The sequence below is a fragment of the Syngnathus acus genome, chromosome 6, assembly GCF_901709675.1.
Source record: "Syngnathus acus chromosome 6, fSynAcu1.2, whole genome shotgun sequence".
NCBI classification, from domain to species: Eukaryota; Metazoa; Chordata; class Actinopteri; order Syngnathiformes; family Syngnathidae; genus Syngnathus; species Syngnathus acus.
The window spans coordinates 15428402-15450972 of record NC_051092.1 but is presented as its reverse complement, the minus strand read 5'-3'; the positions used below and the strand labels follow the sequence as shown (position 1 = coordinate 15450972).

The 22571-nt window shown below is 41.7% G+C and overlaps 1 long non-coding RNA gene across 1 annotated transcript; it reads left to right on the top strand.

The window, feature by feature from the left end:
• The first annotated feature begins 13130 nt into the window (after window positions 1-13130).
• Window positions 13131-22336, top strand: LOC119124137. Its single transcript, XR_005098203.1, has 3 exons — window positions 13131-13267; window positions 21521-21526; window positions 22324-22336. It is a non-coding gene; the product is annotated as an uncharacterized LOC119124137 (long non-coding RNA).
• Window positions 22337-22571: the final 235 nt, after the last annotated feature.

The following is a 22571-nucleotide window of genomic DNA, read 5'->3' as shown; positions in this document are numbered from 1 at the left end:
AACCATAAAATCAAAAATCAAAACCCTTGAATTAATCTTTTAAACATTTTTTAACACACCACATCGTGGTGGGCCCCTTTTTCTAATTGTGTGATAATATTGCTTTAAGCTGTTACAGAATATATTTCAGCCAAGCAAAGAAAATAAAAGAAAAGAAAAACACATTTGTTTCAACCTTTCAAACAACTTTTAACACACCCCTATTCTTATATTGGTGGGCATCTTGGTCTAATTGTGTGATAATATTGCTTTAAGCGGTTACAGAATATATTTTAGCCAAGCAAATAAAAAGATAATAAAAATAAAAACCATATTTGTGCTTCCGTGCGTGACCCAAAAAACCGACCCCGTGTCTTCTATTTTTGCTAGTTCAGCTGGTCTTGCCCATCTTTGGTCTCCTTTAACGGTTTGGCACCACCTCTTGGAAAATTTTGGAATTTCAGCTCTGCCAATTCATTCAATAATTCTCAACTCAAATTCTGCGCCATCTGCTGCTAAAATTTGGAATGTCAGCTTCGCCAATTTATTCCTGGGAGCAATCCATACTCACTTTTTGCACCATTTGTTCCCCCCCACACTCATGTTACATGACAAAGTCGAGGGCCGGCGCTCGGCCGGGTGGCTGTCCGGGGACGGTGGATGGGGCTCGGTCATGGCTTTTACGCACGCCCGGTCCTATTCTATGGATCTTTCTTCCACCTCCGTGGCTGGAAGTCCACGCCGCCACACGCCTGGAAGTTTGTTTTGTTAAATAAAGAGCCGTTTACCAAACCCACGTCTTTCCTTGTACTTTGTTAAGGCGACAATATAGTTATATACTAGATCTGTGGAATAACGACGAGGCTGACGTCAGGGCTCACGCGCGGCGTTGTTGACAAAGGACGAGGAATTTGATCGATGGATTTAAGGATTTAGAGTGCACAGATGGTTCGATAATATTATTGCTTATATAATAGTTATTTGATTTCTAATTTATATATCGTTATATGGGCCTGTGGAATATTTTGAAGTGCAAGCGCCGTCAGCGGCGCGCACCCATTGTTGACAAAGGACGATCGATGGATTTAATGAATTAGAGTGACACAGATGGTTTTATAAACGTGTTATTTATGTAATAGTTTTTTTTAAATAACTCTGAATGTTACGTCAGGGCCATTCTCAGCTCTTCGTTTGTGTTTATGTCACGTTAGCATACCTATCGTTTAGCCTGTTGTTGCTCGTTCATGACTGTTCTTGGTGTTGGATTTTGTCAAATAAATTGCCCCCCAAAATGCGACTTATACTCCGGAGTGACTTATATATGGTTTTTTTCACTTCTTTGGGCATTTTATGGCTGATGCGACTTGTACTCCGGAGCGACTTATAGTCCGAACATTACGGTAAATTGGTCTATAATTTACAGTTTTGGAATGCAGGAGGCAACAGGAGTACCTGGGAGAAACATGCAAACTCCATAGAGGAAAGCCGGAGTCAGAATTGAAACGTTCATCCCGCCTCTCCGCGGGATTTGAAGTGAAGTTAACTTTTGACGCGTTACGCCTCGCGTCAGCCAATCAGCTTCGGGAATGTACCACATCGTGTATCGGTGGACTGTGTGGAGAAGAAGAGAACCAAATGGAAGGCTGCCAAGATGGCGGCGTGATAAGACGGACTTTTTTGAGCTCTCAGCGCATAAATCCCTATTTCATACTTTCAATAACACTAACAACGAGATAAGGTGTGAGAGAAATATTCTATACTTTTTTACAGATTTCTGAACTTTTGTGACCTTTTTTTGTCATTTTTCAACTACTAAGATCCGGCCGAGGAGACTCAGCTAGTGGCGGTAATGGTCGTGGGGTGGAAATAACCCCACTGTGCTAAGGAACATGACTGTGGTTCTGGGATGGAATGCTCAAACATACGAGATGAGGATAACTTCCCGCCACTACCTATGACTCCTACCAAGCCTCCTCTTGCTGAAAAACCTATTCTTCCCTCTGATGATATCTGATCAAAACTGACGCCCTCGAGAGAAAGAGTGAGGTGATACTTGCCGATATTAAACTACTGAATGAAAGAATGACTTTGATAGATTTGCAAATTGTGAGCCACTTGAAATGCACTAAGAAATGCATGATCTCGGACCAAGAGACATATGGACGATGGTGGAATCTCATATTGAAGGGATTGCCTGAAGCCAATAGGGAGAACGTACGGGAGGAGATTATTGGCATTTGCCAGCATCTACTCCCAGGTGAGAAGGAGAAAATCCCTGACGTTGTTGATCACAGGCTGGGTAGAAAGCGGCCAGATGGACAGCTTCGCTGGATCAACTTCAGATTCACAGCTCGGCACTACAGATAGATGGTGAGGCAGGAGGCGAGGAACAACGCTCATCTGCGCCGGAGCGAGGACCTGTCTAAGGAGGACAGAGAGAGCAGCAAGAGAGAGAGTTAAACAATGCCCTTAACTTTGATGTCTATTGTTATGCAAATGAGGCAGGTGGATGCACTATCCCCATGATACCGCTAGGGGGCGTTGCAGGTGTTTTCGTTGTTATGTAAATGCTGCAGGTGTCTTCGTTGTTATGTAAAAGATGCAGGTGTCTACGTTGTTATGTAAAAGATGCAGGTGTATGTCTATTGTTTTGTAAATGTTGTAGGGGGGTGCACTGTCACCATGATACCGCTAGGGCGCGCTATCTTGGTGTTACGGTGAGGGGGGCATGTACAGGTGTGTTTTTAAGGGGTGAGGGGTGGACCTACTGCTGGTATATTTAAGGTGGGGTTATTTGAGAAGACACGCCAGCACGAGCTCTGATCAGAGAGTGCGTCAAAAAGTTGGAGAGCGTCAATGGTTCCGAGATGGTTAAAGGTAAGTCATGCTACTATTTATACTGGTATAATAATAATAATAATAATAATAATACATTAAGATTATCATATAAAACATGATGTAATGTGTATGTAATATCATGCAGATATAACTGTATTTGCTGACGTACATGCCGTATTCGATGACGACTACAGTGGCGTTTATTTGACGCAATCAGACTACGGTAAGGCAACCGTTCACTTACGCTAGTTAATATAAATGCTATTAGTTGGTGATTTTATTTTTTATGTATGTAACAGATCTCGTGGCCGCGGCCACTAGACAAAAAGACCCGTTGATACAAACTGGTTTTGAGCCCCCGACTCTAAAGGACAGCTCTGGACGCCATTTTGAGGCACCAAAGACGGCAGAGTCATCAGAGTCACGTGATAGCACCCAAATCATACCCCCCTCCGGCCGACAGAGGGTTGTCAAGAGCATAGAGACGGCAGAGTCATCAGAGTCACGTGATAACACCCAAATCATACCCCCCTCCAGCCGACGGGGTTGTCAAGAGCATAGAGACGGAAGAGGGGGCATCCACAGACAACGAATTAGCGGAGGTTTTATCTGTCTACGAGGATGCTAAAATTCCTCAAGAGTCGATAAACAAAGTCAGAGGTAATCTTTTCTATGTTATCATTTGAATGTTTTTTTTTATGGTATTATAACGATTTAACTGTTTTTTAATATCTACTTCCAGTTAAGCGTAGTGACACCGGACGGTTTCGAAGAACGAGGAAAAGCAGACGTGCAGCCTTCTACAAGACATGTCACTCAAACAGCAAGGGGTCTGAATCGACAAGCGAGAGTCATCACCACAAGACAAGACGCCCTATAAAGTGCAGTGGTAATTGTATTTACAAGAATCGGTTACAAGAATGTTTTAAGATAATACGTATTCTGACAGATTTGGCCGAATCAAGATAGGTCCGATTTTTTTTTTTACTACACTGTGTTGTTTCTATTGTGATTTTCATAAAAAGAAATACAATGGAGCACGCTAACCTTACGTCAGCAGAGTCGGATTTCTTAACAAACATTGGCGAATTAGATTTACAGTTACCTTGTGAAACAGACCAAAGAAGTGATACACCTGAGCTAGATTTGCCGTCAACCAGTGCTTCTACAAGCCAAATATCAGATTTGATCAACATTGTGAACAATGCCATGTTAGAGGGGGGAGACACAGACAGTCCTGATATTCTGGCCCACTTACAAGTTGTCGTAAACGAGCTAAACAGTCAAAGTCAGAATGACGGTAGACAAAGTCCTACACTGATCCCGTCAATTGCTAAACATGATAGCAGAATTAAATAACCAAGCTAACGGTAGCAGCGGGCGTAGCAGTCCTAATATTCCTGCTCAACTGCTAAACATGATCCAAAATCTAAATACGCAGCCTCTGATTGACCCAACGACTGTATTGCAACACCATCGTGACAATGCTTCTGTAATAACTGGTAACATGCCACCGCCATTTCAACCTAACTGCTCGGTTATAATCGATCACGAGATAGATGTTATTGATGACAGCGCACCAGCGTTTCAAGACATACCCCGCCAATCTAACAACAGTTCTGTAATAACTGATCAGCGTGGCAGTGCTGTTGTAGTTAATAGACCGCATTTCAACAATATTGAAGTAAGGCGGCATTTAAATATACCATCACAAACAAACAGCAATGATTTTGCAACCTTTTACCTCCAGATTGAAGAAAAAATAGATGACGTCTTGCGAGAGGTTGACGTACGAACACAGCCAGGTGATGTGATTCAAATTGAGATAGTGGCTGTAAATGATAGGGCCCACGTTTACCAACAAAAGAGTGACATAAACAGTGTCAGAGATAATGTAACGGCTTTGCTTGAACGTCTAGCTCAATCAAATGTAGAGCTTCTGGCTGATGAGAATTTAGAGCTTATTGTCCAAATAGTCACCCCATTACGTGGCGGAATGCGTCGTCGACTGGTGAACAGTACCAACAAAGAAATTTTGAAGCGGAAAAAACGACACTTGCACATACCTCGGAATAAGGATAACCGTCTATGCTTTGCTCTCTCACTAACCTATCTGCTAAACGACACGCTAACATCAAAACAGGCCGTAAGACAAGCACGACTTTTACATGAGAGTGTGGGTTTGGATTGTCAAACACCTGTGAGTCTGGGGGACGTGCATAAATTTGAAAAAGTTCTCAGACGGAAAATAACTGTAATGTATCGAAAAGAAGACAGCCGGCCCATGACTTTCTTCGACACACACTACCCTAAAACAGACGAAGACACTTTATTTGTCTTACACCTCGAGAATCATTATTATGGCGTGAAAGCGATAGAAGCGTTCGTAGGGCATGCATATTTTTGCAGACACTGCTACAGAGGTCATGAAAATTGGCGATTCCACTACTGTGAGGGGCATTGTAACATTTGTCTCGATCCTCGTTGTAAACAACGCCGATTTAAACAGGTTATCTGCCCCGATTGTAACAAAAACTGTCGTAATGAGGAGTGCTTTGCCAAACATAAAGAGTTTCGAACGACGAATCGTGTGAGCAACTGCGCCTCATACAAAAAGTGCTTGCAATGCGGTCACCAATATTATGTGAAAGCTGATGGTACAGGTGTTAAACACCGTTGCCCTGTTAAAAGATGCGCCGTGTGTGATGAGATCTTAAACCAAGGTGATGATGCCTTACTGAACCCACACATGTGCTACATGCAGCCCATCAAACCTCAACCACCTTGCAAAAATGTAGTCTACTATGATTTTGAAACCTATGTAGATGCAGATGGTTTACACAAACCCTTTCTTATCTGCTGTAAATCAAATAGACTAGCGAAACAATGGTTTGGTACAGACTGTGTTGACAAATTCCTCACATTTTTTCGAAACCCCCGGTTTAAACACACGACATTTGTTGCACATAACGCGAGAGGCTTTGATTCATACATCTTGATAAAGAGAATGCTTGAATTAGGTATCAAACTTGACATTCTGATGCAGGGGAGTAAGGTTCTATCATTTGTCGATTTAGACACAAAATCTCGTTATATAGACTCGTTGTCATTCTTAACGATGCCGCTAAGTGCGTTGCCTAAGGCCTTGGGCCTTGTAGACAAATCAAAGGGTTGTTTCCCACATAAATTCAGCTCTTTAGAACATCTAAACTACGTAGGATGTCACCCTGACCCTACGTACTACGATGTTGAACGAATGTCACCCTCTCAACGTGCTAAGTTTGATGAATGGTACGACAAAGAAGCTAACAGTGTGTTCGATTTTGCTAAACAAGCGATAGCCTACTGTGAGAATGATGTTGATTTGCTAATGCAAGGATGTGAGAAATTCAGGAGCGAGTATTTTGAGGCCACTGGAACAGACCCTTTCAACGCCATCACAATAGCCTCGGCGTGCATGAAAGTTTTTCGCACTAATTTCCTAACCCCTCAAACACTAGCCATTACGCCTTCAGACAACTACATGCGTCAGTACAAAGCTTTCTCACACGATTCTATTCAATACATGCAATGGATCATGCATAGTCAAAATATCTACATTAGACACGCATTGAACGGGGGCGAAGTTAAGATAGATAACTACACAGTAGACGGCTATTCTGAAATCGGGGGCATGAAAATAGTTTTTGAGTATTTTGGTTGCTATCACCACGGCTGCTCAGAATGCTACAAACTCTCTAATATATGTCCGACAACAAAACGCCCCTTTCAGGAGAGGTTTGACACCACCCAAAAGAAAATTCAGGAACTACAGCTTAAACAAGATGTGCACCTTGTAATTATATGGGAGCACGAATGGTTGCAAATGAAAAAATTGAACATAGAGGTTAAGGAATTCCTGAAAAAAACCAAATTCCCTACACCGCTCAAGCCGAGGCAGGCTCTTTTCGGAGGTCGAACAAACACATTTGTTTTAAGATACACGGCAAAAGCTGATGAGAGGGTGTTGTACGTTGATGTCACATCATTATATCCTTTCATTAACAGTACAGGCATCTACCCTATTGGTCATCCGACGATTATCCACAGTGATTTTAAAGACCCAAGACTGTATTTCGGCTTCATAAGCGCTACCGTCAATCCGCCTCGTGGTTTGTATTTTCCTGTTTTACCTTTCAAAACAGCTAAAGGTAAACTCGTCTTCACGCTCTGTCGTACTTGCGCCGAGCATAACAATCAACAGACAGCCTGTACACATAATGATGAGCAAAGATCGTTAACAGGTGTTTGGACAACCCCTGAATTTGTTAAGGCACTTGATCTTGGCTACACTGTTGCAGATATTACAGAAGTATGGCATTACACAAGAGCGAGCGACACATTTTTCCGTGATTACATGCGAGCATTTCTGAAAGGTAAACAAGAATCTTCAGGCTATCCAGCGCATGCGGTCAATCAGGCTGATAGAGAAAATTACATACAGAGCTACGCGATTCATCAGGGTATCCAACTAGACCCTTCTAAAATCGCTGTAAACCCTGGAAAACGGCAAGTTTCAAAACTCTGTTTAAATAACCTGTGGGGAAAACTAACCCCAACATGGCATTGTTCGCGATAAGAGAGGGTTTCATCTCAGAAACACATCATTTTCCAAAAGGCTTCGTGTGGTTTACGACAAAAGAAGATTGCTCGTTCAAGGTCGCACTGAACCATTTGGTTATTGATCTCTCTCCATACATACAGATGTGTGTGGAAAATGGCTTTTAACCAGATTGAATTTGACCCCAGATTAGAACTTCCTTTTTCCTCCATAATAGCTGGGCCGTCAGGTTGTGGTAAAACATTCTTTGTCAGAACCGTTTTAGAAAATCCTGAACATGTTATGAGAAAAAAAACTGATAATATTGTCTGGGTTTATACTGCATACCAACCAATGTACGATGAGCTCAAAAAAATGAATAAAGACATCGTTTTCATCAAGGGGCTGCCTGAATCTTTTGATGACGAGAAGCTGTTCCCGCCGCAGCAGCACCACCTACTGGTTCTGGACGACATCATCTTCCAAGCTTCGGATAATCCGGAAGTGGTCCGAATATTCACACAATATAGACATCATAAAAATGTAAGCGTTATAATGCTAACACAGAATGTATTCCATCAAGGGAAATTCAGCCGTACTATTAGTTTAAACAGTAATTATTTGATTCTGTTCAAAAACCCCCGTGATAAATTGCAAGTGAATGTTTTAGCGAATCAGATCTGTCCCAGCAACCGGAAGTTTTTTTTGGAATCTTTCGAGGATGCAACGAAAGAGCCGCACGGGTATTTACTGATAGATCTGACGCCTTCATGCCCAGAACAATATAGACTACGTACAGGTGTACTACATAGCCAGTGGCCTGTAGTTTATATACCCAAACAATAAAACGATGACAAAGCTTTTAAAAACAAATGCGTCGTTACTCAAGTCTTTGTTTACATCCAAGCCGGCCAAACATAAGCATTTACTTCTCAGAGGTCCGAATAGTTTAGTGAGAGCATTGTGTGAGATTGCTCTGAATCTTTTAAAAGGACATCTACCCTTAAAATCAAAACTCTATAAAAAACTAAAAAAGCAGAAGAAAAATATCCGCTTTCTGGCTAATAAGAAAAATACTCTGAAGAAGAAAAGAGCTGTGTTAGTTCAGAAAGGTGGTTTCATATTGCCTTTATTAGCGGCATTCGCACCTGTTCTGGGGAGTGTTATTAGTGGTTTTATGAACAAATAATAAAATGAGTTTGAAAACGGCGCAGAAAATGTTCCTGATCTCCCCTTACCAGCTCGAGAGGCTCCATAAGCCAGCCCCCACCATTCGTGACAGAGCTGAGTATTCTTTGGATGAGGAGATGAAACAGGTTTTGGATAATAAAAATTTAAATCAATATGAAAAGATCAAAATTTATCAAACCCTGCTGCAGCGTTATTTGGGGTTGATCAAACAAAAAGATTCTGAGCAGATTCCTATTACGATTCGTAAAGAAGAGACGGGCGTTGAAGAGGAAAGGAAAACGGCTCAAAAAGTGCCAGATGAAGATTGGGTTGATATTTTGGATACGATTGGTCCACGTTATCGCCGCAACGCCTCCTATGTGCTGAAAAAATTATCGGCGGAAGATGTAAGGTGGACGCCGCGAAGCGAATTTATTTTTAGAGGGAAAACTGTCAGGGGCTCGCACATGAGCGATTTGATAAAACATTTAATTGTAACCGGTAAGAAACTAGCCGCTCAACCGGCTGGCTGGACAGAATTTCTGCGTACATTAGCACAGCTAAATCTACCTGAATCAACCATTTCCAACCCCTCTGCTCGTGCTGATTTCAAACGTTTGAAATACGCTAGGGATGAAGATGATGATGATGATGATGATGTTTCTCATGCAAAATATGTAAGCGTAAAAAAAGGAAAAACAGATCGCCGGTAGTAAAATGGGTTAGTTATTAAAAAATGTTAGATACGTTAATGTTGTTACTGAAAAAAAAACTAATGACTCTGTAACTCTCTTTAACAATGTTTATTGAATAAAAGAGATTTTATAAAACATTAACACGGTTTCAGACAATGACATTCTTTAAATTTATGTAATGAACAAGATATTTGACCGCCGCGCATCCTATCCGGTCTCCGACATTTCTTGACAAAATCGGTAACCATAGCGTCGTTATGCAGAGGATCGGAACTATAATGCGTCATCACCTCACTGTAGCTCAGCCCCCACCCTCGTTGCGACAAGTAGTAGACGCAATGTTGACCACAGGTGTCATTCAATTCGTGTTGCAGTTGCCCATTATGATATTCGATACGCTTAGAATGCTTCTTCAGAAATCTGTATATACTTGACGGGTAATAAGGACTGTCCGGCGGCAGACCAAAAGGATCAAAGAATGTGGCCAAACCATCAGATTCTAAAGTCAAAGCAAGCCAATGCTCCCCGGGGAGATGTCGAGGATGTGTATTGACAATATAATGTCTGGGGGGCGTGTCTTTGACGTCAGCTAACTCGTCTGACGCTAAAACACCTCCAAACAGCGCCCTTTGCGTCCGAGTCATAATCAAATCCAATTCACGGCCGTTCATAGTGTCAATAATAGTCCATCAATACTTCCCTCTTGGCATTAATCTCAATAAGGGAATCATAGACCGCGTAAACGATAAGCGTGGCTGTATGTGGGAGGGGCGTACGGAATCGCAAATCTAATCTTAAAACACCATTATTCACGGGGGACAAAGCACCGGAATCATCTGCTTGACTTAAATTGAAGACAAAAAGTGAATAGCCTTGACTAAAATCTTGTTGATCGATACAGAGCGGTAAATCTTTTAAAAAGCGACCCGTAGCTGTGTACAGATTATGAAATTCACGTGTATATAATCCAGCTTCGAAATTGGGTTGAAAAGCTTTAGCTGGTATCTGGCGACCTTCGTGGCTAAGCGCCAAATACTCAATGTTATGATGTAAAAAGTTAAAGGGGTTTAAATCTCGTCGTCCCATAAAACTGTTATGATTCACCATAGCTAGTACAATTTGTTTAGGAATATGTCCGAGGAAGAGGTTATCTTGGTGACAAATCCGTGAGTTTTGAGGGATAGAAAAAGTCTTTATATTGACTCTACTTAGTGGGTACAAGGCGTTACCTTTATGTAAAGCGGCTTCATGACCAATAGAGACAGCCGGGGAAACTGAAACTTTTTTCACGTAAAGTGAAGCTCCTAATATCTTGAGACACGAGTCGCTGTCTGGAGCGCTCATGAGGCAAAAATCATCCGGAGCTCTAGTTAACTTTAGCCGTAGATCCACATTATTCAATAGATGGCGTTCGGAAAAGAAAATATCTCCGTGTAGCGGTCCTGTGACGTGGAACTCACGTGATCCCCCCATCAGCTGTGCACGGCGGGCCAGGCCTTCGTTGACAGCGGGCCCATCAAAAACAACCAGTCCATGCGCCCCCTAGTGTCTTTCGCAAACATTCCTGCTGTGAACTGGGATTCCAAAGAATCGTTTGAAAAGTTTAACAATAACTCAATGATGGATCTATATGCATGCGTTGCACTAGACTGTGATATTAATCTTCCCCCCATTGAGATATCTAATTGACTAAAAATTGTGTTTATCGGGAAATTCACAATCCCGACTTGTTCTTGCGGCGGCAAATTAGACCCATCTCGACGCGTTATTTTTAAACGCAGGTGCAATAGAGTGTCAGATAAATCTAAATATTTTGAACCATCCCCGGGTATAAAGAATTCGATTGGCCCCTGGTCCACAATGGCCGACAACAGTAGGAATTCGACATAAGAACTATCTTCGATAGAAAGTTGTGTTAACGGACAAGAAAACAAATCGAGACTTGATAATACACACTCTTGCGATTTAAAATGTAGAAGGGCCATTTTTAAGAGAAAATATCTGCCTTCCGTCTCCTTCGTCTTTTCTTAACTGATCTGAGATCGGCAGAGCGTTTTTTTCTTTTAACAGTCTTTTTTCTCCGCCCACCAGGATGCAACCCCCGGCGTGATAAAACTGCAAGTCCGGAACCTTCTTGAGTTGTAGTTGTTTTGCGTTGAATTCTTTCTATGACACGCCCGGCTACATCCGTTGCTATGTTTTTAGCAGCGGATTGAAGGTGTGGCTTCGCCAGGTTAAAGCCGCTTTTGAACATAGGCATCACGAAACGGAAGAGTTTTGCAAAAATAGACCCTAGGCCACGCCCATATTGAACGGGGCTCCCTTGAAACCCTTGAAACGCTCCTCCCACTTGCGTCTCGTAATAATCCACAAATCTATACATATCGGGATGTGTGGATGATGTCATCATTGTTTTTATTATCTCGATCTAAAATGCAAAATGAGGATAACTTTCCCGTATTCAAATTCCACAGGGGTGTTCTGGTCTGTTCGGAGACTAACTGTAATGGTCTCGATATGACTTCTGCACACGTTTAAATAGTACACAGGATTAAAAGTCTAATTTATAGCATCTCCGTATTTTCCCATAACGGGGAGAGTACGAAGCATCGGCGCGTAAGCGTCACCTATAGTTTGATGTTGAACAATATCTGTATAAACGAATACAAAATATAAACCGGCTCTTTTATCAGCCGGATGTTGTCCATAGACGCCTTCCGGTCGGAGCTGGAGCCAATGTTCCGGGTTCATTCCAACAATATACGCTAGGGGGCTCTTGAACATAATTCTCAAACCTTCTTCGCCTGTAAACAGATATCTGCGCATATGTTGGTCAAATTGAATGTCAATCTTTCTCGTACTGGTTTTAGTTAATAGAGTTCGGATTTCAGAAGCTAACGACTCATGATCGTTGTAAACGCCTCCTCGAATTTTCAACGTATGTTGAACCTCGCCCTGCAAAGACACATCTCGAGACGTATGTTTGAGGTAAAAATTCCGAACACCTTCTCGATTTTTCTGCATATGCTTAATTTCCGAATCATCTTCTAAAAAGCCATCGAGAGAGGTTTGAGGTTTCAGATGTTTGAAGTAGAAGTCCCGTTTTTTCTCAGGAACGTCAGAAATTGAGTTGATGTATGAAATTTCACATAATCCGACCTCCCATGAGCCTTTTAAATCGATATGTTGCGCTAATTCCACTTTAAATTCTGAAAGCGTGTTCTCAGGGAAGATGTGCATGCTAGCATTTGAGGCTAGTGTTACGTAGAATTCTCTGTGGACATCGCCCATGTTGAAATTTCACAGAGTGACCAGCCTGTCGAGTTTTAAATGTCTTTTACGCTATATGCGGGGACCCAGCTGTCAAATTTGGTTGGCCAGCCAACCCAGTGAACGAGTAACTCCCGTTTGCCTGACACGATGCGTGATTTAAGAATTTTCTGTATACGGAAAATCGTGTTTTTTTTTATTTTTACTTTTTGTAATTCCGCTTCGTAAAAGCTGCCTTCTATAGAAACACCGTCTAAATCCGATATTTTGTAGACAGGCGGGACGCGGTGGAGACGTTGTGTTATTCTGAATATTTCGTCCGTGAAGCTCTGTAAGTATCCTTTCTCAAAGATACCTCTCAATTTGGATAGCCGGATCGTATCGCCTGGAGCGAAGCGGAACTTGATTCCCTGATGGAAGGGATTGTTTGCGTACAGGTTGGTGAAAACAATGTCTCTATTATCCATGTTTACGGCATTAGGTGTCATTTTTATACTAGTATGGAAACTGTCATTATAGCTGATAATAAAATCCTGAATTACATCGACATATCGTTGTGTGTTTTTGGCAGTAAAATATCTCCACATTCGTGATTTCAACGTTCTGTGAAAGCGTTCAACCGTTTGCGCCTTTGTGTCAGAAGACGTTGCAAAATGTATAATATTATGCTGTCTCATTAATTTCTGGAAATGTTTGTTAAAAAATTCTTTCCCTTTATCTGTCTGGAGTCGTAAGGGTACCCCGCTAACTGCTAAGACATCTTCAAAGCCCCTGGTCACATGCGAAGCTGATTTGGTCTTCAGAACTCGTACAAAAGCGCGTTTCGAAAACACATCAATTGTGGTCAGTAAATACTTATATCCGTCATTGTAGTGTGCTAGTGATTGCATATCACATAAATCTGCTTGAAATTGTCTCATAGGACCTCGAACAAAAACTTCATTTCTAGGAAAGGTTATTCTGGCTGGTTTGTGTAAAGTATAAGTATCTTGGTCTGCTAGAAACGCTTTCACTTTTTTAATATTAGTGTTTTTACAGTTAACAGTCGCCCCTTTGTGTAAACGTGCCTCCCCTCCGTAACTAGCTGGGTTATTAGCTTTATAATAGAGTTTTTGAAGACATCTGTCACCCCCCATTGTTAGATGCGGATTGACGCGTAGCAAAATGTGTCACCGCTAATAAAGCATACAAGTATGAGATTTTTTAATAGAATAAACACAGAAAATCACTTTGCTGGTCACAGCTAATAAAAGCATACAAGTATGAGATTTTTTAAATAGAATAAACACAGAAAACAATCACTTTGCTGGTCACATTAGTTTATTACAAAAAGTAGGAAGCACACAGCAATAAAAAATAAAAACAGTTTCTAAGGTTCAGTATAACGCATGTATGAAAATAACATAGACGGTAGTATTTTGGCTTCAATTAGGGTTTCAAGTCTCCTTAACCATGTAGTTATATCATCTAGCAAATAGTATTTAATATAGTCTAAAAACAATGCTAGATCAGCAGCCAGTTGGACCCATGTTTTCCTCACAACATTTCCCATTGTGTTTTTCCAAAGGTTCTGAATAATAGCCCGACTTCACTCTTACTCAGCACCACAATGTCACTAAATTCTTGTTTTATACAGCGGAGCCGGGCAAAGATCTTGCGTTCATGGGCGAGATCGTGTAAAATGGACGCAGCTGTGTTGCGTATGCTTTTTAAAGGAGCAGCTGTCCTAAAATAAAAGAGCATGGTCGATAATGTGTGCAGAAAGTTAGCATTGCATAGCTCAGCCGTCACTGTTTCATAATTTGCATAAAAATAAAAGCAGCGATCCTCTATGAACAGGCATGTGTGATGTAGCTGACTGAGATCATCGAGAAAACACCCGTCACACATTGTTTTGGCATGTTCTATTAAGGCATCGTACAAAAGGTAGGCCACCATTAGTTTGACACGTGTGTAATCTTCCACTATCAACCATGAAAGTGGTTCTACATTCATCATGTATAAATCCTTGGGAATGTCGATTTTCACAGGTGATGATGTCATCGTTTGCATCGGCATGTTATCACCAGAGGGGAGGCGAGGGTCGTCTCCCGCATCTGTGTCGTCCATCAGCGTCGTGAGATCGATGTAGGGCTCCGAATCATCAACCACTATGGCTGATGCCTCGGGAGCGACATCATCGTAGCATAAGCATGGTAAGTCCGCATCTGTATCATCCATCAGCGTCGGAAGATCGATGTAGGTCTCCGAACCATCAACCTCTCTAGCTAATGCCTCAGGATCGATGATGTGGAGGGCTTCAGCGTAGGTCAAGCATGGCAAGTCGAAACCTCTTTCAGGATAGCTCACGCACGTGTCGTCGAACAGGTGTCTAGCTGGATATGAAGACCATTGATCATGTTGCTCCACCCCGTTTGCTAAGCGGGTCTCGTCCCCCTCTGAACCAGCAGGTGGCGTTAGCTCTATGGTAGATGGGGGTCCGCAGATGCTCTCGAATCTCTGTCTGGAGCTGTGCGACGGTTGTGGAGATGTGATGAACGCCATGTCGGCCTGATTTGTCTCTGCGGCAGAATTGTTGGGGGAGGACCACACGTCGTCCGCTGATTGTGATGCGGCTCCATACGGCATGAGGAACTCAAAGATCTTTGATGGCGTTTGCACAGCTATCTCAGCCGCCATGTTTGCTTGTGGAGATGTGATGAAAGTCGTGTCTACCTTGTTTGTCTCATCGGCAGATTTCTCGGGACTTGACCAGAGTGTTATCGTCCCATTTGGCGTCGTCTGCATCCCCCTTGAGATTTTTCCCCCTGGTCCGGTCTCCATAGATGCAAACCCGGGTAAAAGACGTCTGGCAGATCTTTTTTGAGCCATGTTTTTTGTCGATCTCTCTCTCTCTTGACTTCAGGTATGAGGGGCCGTGTGTTAGAAGCTGCCTCCTCTTATACAGAGATGTCCTAATGATTACAACCCCCTCCCCTAAATGCTAATAGTTACACCCTCCTCCCCAGTTTCTGTGGTAGTCGTAAAAAAAAAAAAAAAAAAAAAATAAAGAGTGTGTGTGTGTGTGTGTGTGCGTGTGTGTGCGTGTGTGTGCGTGTGTTTTTAGTGAGGCTAGTCTAAAGTCAATTTACGTTTCGCTCCAATGGTGTTTATCCAGACACGGCTATCTACAAAAAGTTTTGTAATACTGTCACCAAATGCCTGCAGTCTTTCAAGCCACTCTGTTAATGGTACGTTGATTATTGTCTGGAAAACCCCACATTCACTATTAAACACTTCTAGCGTCAGATACAGTAGCTCGATTAGCTCGCCATCTTCTGCTCCATCAGTAGTTTGAGGAGAAACTTTAAGCCGTAGAAAACATTTCCCGCTAACCGTAATTCTCGAAACCCAGGTTATGTTCAACTCGCCTTGGATGCCGTATTCATCTAGAAATTCAGTCAAAACCTGGGGTAGGAGTTGGCTTATCACACCCCAGTCATTGGAATTCAACAAACCATACGTGCTGGTTGGGTCAGAATCGTTGTTTGGTCCAGATGTTTCTCGGTTTTTCATGAAGAAAAAAAGCTCCCCGATTTCATAAAAAAATCTAAATCCCCAGAGTGTCTCCGTTGTCAGGTCCCAGTTCTGCTCAAGTTTTTCTGTAGGAGGCTGCTGCATACGTTTTAGGTACAAATGTTTTTTTTTAGGAGCGTCCAACAAACCGCCTAAACGGCTAAAATGAATACTAATAGGTGTTTCGGCTATCATGATTTAAGCTTCAAGTTTACAGTTTAACACCGCTGCTTTAGCTTAGCTTTTTAAGCTCGTCGCTCAATGCACCCCACCTTAAATATACCAGCAGTAGGTCCACCCCTTTCCTTAAAACCACACCTTTGTCACGTGTTTTACTCAGGACATGTTAGACTACTTCCCTAAAACTATCTAAACAAAATGTAGCATACAAAATTTACTGAAATATAAGGCTTTCAGAGGCCTTCGACTGTCTTCCCCCTCTTGCCCTTGACCTCTCCTAAAAAAAAAAAACCAGACATGCTTGTTGGCGCAGAGTCGTTGTCTTTGTGAAACTCAAATCTTTGGATACTAATCTTGCTCTTCTTGTCCTGACCGCTTCTAAAAACCAACACCTGTGCGAATGCTTCAACATTGATTGTAATTGTAATCTGCAGTTTCAGAGTCGTTGTTTTGTGAATGCTTCTTCAGAAATCTTTAGATACTAATCTTGCTCTTCTTGTCCTGACCGCTTCTAAAAAAAACAAAAAAAAAAAACACCTGTGCTAATGCTTCAGCTCTGATTACAATTATAATCATCAGACATTTTGTCTTGATCTTTTCTCTCTAAAAAACTACACTTGGATATGTTTCAACATAACACCTTTATTGCAATTCTAATCTTTCTCTTCTTGTCCTGACCTCTCTCTCTCTCTCTCTCTCTCTCTCTCTCTCTCTCTCTCTCTCTAAAAAAACTACAACGCTCCCTCTGACATATTTACGTAGGGTCAACTCTGACTGTAATTGTAATCTTCAGACATGTTCCAACATGTTTCAACACTGATTGTAATTGTAATCTTCAAACATGCCCCAACATAGCACCTTTGACTGTAATTCTAATCTTCAGTCTCTCAAAAAAAAAAAAAAAAAAAAAACTGGACACACCCCCTCACCAAAGCACCTTACAACGCCCCTGGCGTTATCTTGGTGACATTGCAACCCCTACGTCATTTGCAAAAAAAACAAAAAACACCTGGACACGCCCCCTCACCAAAGCACCTTACAGCGCCCCCTAGCGTTATCTTGGTGACATTGCACCCCCTACGTCATTTGCAAAAAAAACAAAAAACACCTGGACACGCCCCCTCACCAAAGCACCTTACAGCGCCCCCTAGCGTTATCTTGGTGACATTGCACCCCCTACGTCATTTGCAAAAAAAAAAAAAAAAAAAAAAAACACCTGGACACGCCCCCTCACCAAAACACCTTACAACACCCCCCTGGCGTTATCTTGGTGACATTGCACCCTCTACGTCATTTGCAAAAAATAAAAAAACCCACATCTGTCGATATGGAGATGGTTAAAGGCAAGTCATGCTACTATTTATACTGGTATAATAATAATAATAATAATAATAATACACTAAGATTATCATATAAAACATGATGTAATGTGTATGTAATATCATGCAGATATAACTGTATTTGCTGACATAGATGACAAACAATTCTTGACGCTCTCCAACTTTTTGACGCACTCTCTGATCAGAGCTCATGTGCTGGCGTGTCTTCTCAAATAACCCCACCTTAAATATACCAGCAGTAGGTCCACCCCTCACCCCTTAAAAACACACCTGTACATGCCCCCCTCACCGTAACACCAAGATAGCGCCCCCTAGCGGTATCATGGTGACAGTGCACCCCCCTACAACATTTACAAAACAATAGACATACACCTGCATCTTTTACATAACAACGTAGACACCTGCATCTTTTACATAACAACGAAGACACCTGCAGCATTTACATAACAACGAAAACACCTGCAACGCCCCCTAGCGGTATCGTGGGGGTAGTGCATCCACCTGCCTCATTTGCATAACAATAGACATCAAAGTTAAGGGCATTGTTTAACTCTCTAGCAAGAAATTGCGGCACGGGATCAAACAGGCCAAAGATGACGGGATAGAATAGAATAGATCTTTATTGTCATTGTCACATGTACAACGAAATTTAAAAAGTGCCAACCGATCCGCGCATGCGATAAAAAATATATAGAATAAATAGAATAAAAAGATAAAAAAAACAAGCTAAAAACCCACAGAAGAACATACACAGACATAATCATTTACGTTTAGCTGCATTCAATGTGACTACCGCTGTAGGGTAAAAACTGTTGGCGAATCTGCTAGTCCTCGACCTAATTAATCTGTAGCGTCTGCCTGATGGCAACAGTTCGAAAAGGGAGTGGCCAGGGTGGTAAGTGTCCTTCAGAATTTTCTGTGTTTTTTTGAGACAGCGGGTTCTGTGTAGGTCTTCCAGTGTGGGGAGAGGGCAGCCAATGATCTTCTGTGCTGTGTTGATGACCCCTTGGAGCTTTTTCCTCTGAGCAGCAGTGCAGCTGGAGTCCCAAACACATATACAGTACGTTAAAGTGCTTTCTATGGAGCAGCGATAGAAGGACACCAGCAGTCTCCGTGTAATGCTGTGCTTATTTTGTGGCAGGTAGAGGTTTTATCAACGGCAAGGAGGTTATGGCAGTGTACAAATATAATGGTTACGTAGTTGTTCACTCAGTCCTTCTAGTAAAAGGTTTACTCTTACGTTTTCTCTTGTTTGATAAATATATTTGTGTATTGAAAAGCCTTAATATTTAAAGATATTATAATAGGAGTGTTAGGGTTCACAAATTATCTTGATTGTATGATTATGTTGGAATGTAGACTAGAATTATTAAGTTTGTTAAAACCTTTAACCTTTCCTTGATTCTGGAAAGTTTCCACATTCAGTTGTTGAAACTTTCCAAATGATGTGGAAACATTCTTGCTTAGTTAGTTATCTAAAATGCTCCACTAGTTTCTATTTCCACAACCTTGTAAAATAAAGCGTTAAGACCCTCTGCACTGATTAACCAGTTGTTGAGGTGAACACCAAACTTGTCCACTCTCACCCCCACCCTGTTTTCTCTCAATAAATATGCCCTTGCAAGAGGTCTAAGTCAGACTGCTCTTCAAGCATCTCTGTATCACACAGGGTGCTGATGGCATCTCCGCTTGCAAGCGTAAAATGGCCAAACTGTCTCACGTGTGGTTCTTGCAAAGAAGTTAGAGTGAGCAACACTCTAACAAGGTGTAAACAAACAAACAAACGTTGTATACAGTAATCCCTCGTTTATCGCGGATAATTGGTTCCAAAAACTACCCGCGATACGTGAAATCCGCGAAGTACGGTCACCCTCTTATCTGTACTTTTTGTTTTTATCTGTACATTTTGTGTGTCAATAAATGTATATGAAACCATTTAAGTGCATATGTTATTATTAGAACATAAAATAATTGTTTCAAACATGTAAATATATTAATAGTATAAATAACATACGGAAATGTTTGTATAAATATTGAAAATATGAATATTATACGTGAGTGCGTGTAACATGTTAACAAGAAGTACTGGGCAGGCTAACGAGTTAGCGGAAAGATGCTAATTCGCGATCGTGCTAACACGGACCTCTAAAGGAATTTAAACGAACATTTGGAGCAATACTACATTGTCCTAAAGGTCAGACACATGTGATCGTTCATTTCTCTTGTTAGGAGACCCACTTACATCGTCAATTACTCCTGTACCATTGTAACCGACATTTGTACACTGAGCAGACTTTCAGCGTCATGAACAAAGCCTGCCACAGAGCCCAGTGAACTGACCAACACCTCAGATCTATTCTGAGAATTGTGACAACGAAAGTAACTCCAAACTTTGATGCACTGGCAAAAAAGGGAGAACAACAACACTGTTCCCATTGAAATGTGAGTCTCTACTGTGTTATGAAAGAAATAGCAACTTGAACATGTACAAACAGCAGTGGTACAGTAGCTTAATTAACATGCAGCACATCGCTCTCAATTTAAAGACCGCTTTCTTTTGTTGGGTAATAATATGTTCTGAATGTTGAAAATGATTCCATTGATCTTTTTCCAGTAAACGTTGATTTCTTTAAAATTGCACCTTCAATCGTCTCTGTTTTTCATACATTTCAATCCCCAGGTTTAATAAATTACATTGCGTGTCCAAATGCTCCTGGCCCGGCCCCTTTGTCAAATTTTAGAACCCATTCTGGCCCGCGAGTCAAAACGTTTGCCCACCCATGGGCTAGACGGTTGTTTGAAGTACTGTAGGGCAAAATGTTACAGTCGGGGGGAATCAAACAAAAACAACATGCCCAACAAAGTCTTCTTTTGAAGAACCCCATTCATTCCCGTTCAGATGTTTTCTTTGTTGTATCACAGCAGCTAATGAAAGATAGAAATTACTTTATCAGCCCTCGGAAGTATTCTGCCGTCATTAGGGTGCGTCATTTAATTGAAGGTCACACTGTCATTAGGGTGAGGCATTTAATTAAGTTTGCTTTTGTTCTCACACTTACAAACGTTGGTTTCTATTAGGCGAGTCTTGTTGAACATTTGTTCTTTGTCTTTCCTTAATGTAACAAATAATTTGATAGTCACAACAGGCAGCTGTTCTCAGTTGGCGTCATCTAATTTTAACACGCTCTTATCTGTTTGCAACTTTGACTTTTTGTTATAGGTAGACGGTTGTTTGAAGTACTGCAGGGCAAAATGTTACAGTGGGGGGCAGAGGCGTAGCCAAGCCGGGGCGAGCCCGGGCGGCGCCCCGGTTAGGACTCCCTGCGCCCCGGTTGAAAAAAATCGAGCTTTTTCGATTCTTCATTTTCATGCCGTTTTTTTCTTTCGGTCTTGCGCGAATGTGCTTGCGCTATTCTATGTGCGCGATGTTATCCATTCACCGTTTGCCTCCCGGACCCGGATGTTGTTTTAGCGATCAGCGAACGGCGTGGGTGATGTTCGATTTTTTTTCCTGTGGGCGTGCGCCCCTACTGGAAAACTTCCTGGCTACGCCTCTGGTGGGGGGGGAATCAAAGAAAATTGTATTTCAATGTCTTAATAATGCAACTTGAGAAAACCTGAGAACACAGAACAGTGCATTTGAAATACTGTAAGGAAAGAAAATACTGCAATGTCTTAACATTACACGCGCAAAGAAATTACAGAAAAAAAATAGATAATGATGCAAACAAATGTTCATTACACAATATATAAATGAAGAGGTATGTATTAAATGTGTGTTACGGCTGTGATGTGTGTCACTGTCTCGCAATGTTGGAGGATGTCTGTTAACGAGACGTTATTGAACCCTGGGTCACGCCGGGCCGGCGTGAACAGATTTGAGTTTCTGAACAAGAGGACACCTTTTTTGGGAGGGGGGCGTGGTCATTTTTTTTGGTGTGTGTGGGGGGGGGGGGGGGTCATTTGTGTCCCAACATTTATTGGCCCGAATAACACAAAACAACATATATACAATAACAAAAACATATTTACACTAACAAAAACACATGTGTACACGGACATTTTTGAGTTTTAAAGTGGTACACTAAGTAAAAAAAGACAAAAGAATTACGGCCATCGGTGCATTTGAAGAAAAAGAAGGGACTCTTTTTCAGTCCTCCTCTTGCGTGGTGCCTTGGCACCTTTATCTGCCACAGACACGTAAGTGCCTGCCTTGCATGTCAAGCACTCAGCTTCATAAGGATCACGACCCTGGCGAAAGCACGGGGATGTTTTTATTCAACTCCTCCGTGAACGTGCATTTTCGTTTCAGCATTGCATGTAAAACACTCGGTGTAGTCTGGCCAGCCCATCCTACTTCGTAGCAAAGTCACTAGATTTGAGGAGAAGGGCGTGACTTAATTCGCGAACGATACAGAAAAACCTGCGATTGAGTGAAATGGAACGGCGTGGCAATTCTATTTGTACGGATAGCAGTAACTGTTGTAGAGAGAGCAGGAGAAAGGGATTGACGGCTGCCATAAAGTGAACCAACAGTACTTCGAAGGACATAAAAAGAGAACATACTTATAACGATTACGTGTGAGACGTCTTTGTTACATATAACAACAATTCACTATTGACAATGTACTGTACATGTAATATATTAGAGTCAGTCCAACAAAATCCCGGACGATTTTTAAAGTCCCCCCGGACATTTTTTTCGGGTCGATTATAGCAGTAGTTCTTAACCGGGGGTGCTCGCACCGAGGATGCTTCCTAGGGGGTGCGAGGATATCCTGGGGGAAATTTACAATTTTTCGGGGATAACTGAAAAGAGTGAAAAATTCTGGAAATCAAGAAGTCACTGTGTTAATTGGCATTAGGGATAATGCTAATTAAGCCTTATAGCTGTAAAGTAAACCAATTATTATAATAATAATTATTTAGGGTTAGCGTTAGGGGTGCGAGAACTGGTTGGTGAAT